Source organism: Silene latifolia, chromosome 9 (genome assembly GCF_048544455.1).
Source record: "Silene latifolia isolate original U9 population chromosome 9, ASM4854445v1, whole genome shotgun sequence".
NCBI lineage: Eukaryota > Viridiplantae > Streptophyta > Magnoliopsida > Caryophyllales > Caryophyllaceae > Silene > Silene latifolia.
In genome coordinates, this window is record NC_133534.1 from 132,003,228 (window position 1) to 132,005,274 (window position 2,047).

Below are 2,047 nucleotides of genomic sequence, written 5' to 3' on the forward strand. Positions count from 1 at the left end.
CGGATCGACTTCTTCTTTCTGAGGATATTTTTCATGTACTTCGCATAGGCTGGCACGTGATTGATTAATTCCGTGAAAGGAATTGAGACTTCCAAATTCTTCACAATTTCCATGAACTTTCCAAGTTGATCATCAAATTTGGGCTTGGCTTGACGACTTGGAAAAGGAAGTCTAATCACAATGGGCTCCTTCTCCTTGACCTTGTCTTCATTTTTCTTTGAACTTTCTTCTTTTGATGATTCTCCATCTTTGGAGCTTTGCACAATTTCTTCCTTTTCACTAGCTTCCACAACTTCATCCTCAACTTGCTTCCTTGGTGCTTCATACCTTGTACCACTTCTCAAGTGAATGGCACTAACCGTTTCATGTCTAGGGGGATTACTTTTAGGTGGTAATTGCCCCTTTTGTCTTTGTGAGCTTGAAGATGCTAGTTGAGTCAATTGTGTTTCCAACATCTTGGTGTGAGCTAGGATGTTGTTGATGGTGGTTTCCTTTGCTTGGCTATCTTTTTGCATTTGAGTGAAAAATTCTTGTTGATTCTTTTGCATTTGGAGGACCGCTTTTTGGACATCAAAACCTTGGTCATTTTGGTGATTGTATGGATTTTGATTTTGGTAACCTTGGTTTTGATTGTAGAAGGGTCTTTGATTTTGGTTTCTCATGGGTGGTGGAGTGTATGTTGTTTGAGGGTTTTGAACATTTTGGCTTTTGTATGAGAGATTTGGATGGAATTTGGTGTTTTCATTGTAATAGTTGGAATAAGGGGTGCCACTCTTGTATGCTTGGAAAGCATTCACTTGTTCATTTGTTCCCCTACATTCACCTTGGTCATGTCCCAAAGTTCCACAATTCTCACATATCCCACTTGGGATTGATGAGGATGCCGTCATGGCATTAACATGATGCTTTGGTGATTTTGAGACTTCTTCAAGTCTAGCCATCAAACTTCAAATTAATTGTGTCAATATGAGCACTAAGTTGAGCACCCAATTGAGTAACGGAGTCCACTTCATGCTTTCCTCCTCTAGTAGCCTTGCGAGGTCTACTATATTGTGAGTTATGGACCGCCATTTCCTCAATCTTGTTCCATGTTTGATTGTCATCAACTTCGGTGAACATTCCATTTGATCCCATGTTGAGAATGTTCCTTGAATCCTCATATAGACCATTCCAAAATTGTTGTACCAAAAACCATTCGCTAAGTCCATGGTGAGGACATGAGCGACAAATTCCCTTGAACCGCTCCCAAGCTTCATACAAAGATTCTTCATCCCTTTGCTTAAAACCCGTAATTTGAGCTCTTAGCATGTTAGTCTTCTCCGGTGGGTAGAATTTTTTGTAGAAAGATAGAGCCAACTTCTTCCAAGAATCAATTCCGAGAACGGCCTTATCAAGGCCCTTCAACCATTGCTTCGCGGTGCCGATTAGAGAAAAAGGAAATAAGACCCATCTAATTTGGTCTTGAGTCACACCCGTTTGAGAGATTGCATCACAATAGTCGCAAAAGGTTTCCATATGAGAATGAGGGTCTTCACTAGGCATCCCCCCAAATTGGCTCCTTTCAACTAATTGGATGAAGGCGGATTTGGCAATAAAATTTCCGGTTAGATGTTGCGGTGTAGGAGTACCATTTGGTAGGTTCTCCTCGGTGGGTACGGAGTGTGACGAGAATTTAGGCATTGTAGGTTGATTTTGTAGGGTATTGTGTAATGGGTTCTCCTCTCCTTCTATTGCGAAAGGGTTGACGAACTCAATAGTTGGTTAAACAACTTCACTAATACCTCTTAAATTCCTCCTAACAAGTCTCCTATTGTTCGTCAAGGTTCTTTCGATTTCACGGTCAAAAGGTAACAAATCACCTTGTGACCTTCTAGACATGCAAAATATCAAACAACTCGAAAACAATTAGAACAAACCTTGAGGAGTTTTACTTCCCCAAGGCGAAAAAAGACACAACTAATAACAATAAAAAGGAAATCTAAATCAAACAAACATCGTCCCCGGCAACGGCGCCATTTTTTGATCGGTCCCCGGCAACGGCGCCATT

The 2,047-nt window shown here is 40.9% G+C and overlaps 1 non-coding gene across 1 annotated transcript; it reads left to right on the forward strand.

Moving 5' to 3' along the window:
• The first annotated feature begins 1,201 nt into the window (after nt 1-1,201).
• Nucleotides 1,202-1,308, forward strand: LOC141604445 (small nucleolar RNA R71). The gene has a single exon (XR_012526145.1). It is a non-coding gene; the product is annotated as a small nucleolar RNA R71 (small nucleolar RNA).
• The last annotated feature ends 739 nt before the right edge of the window (nt 1,309-2,047 follow it).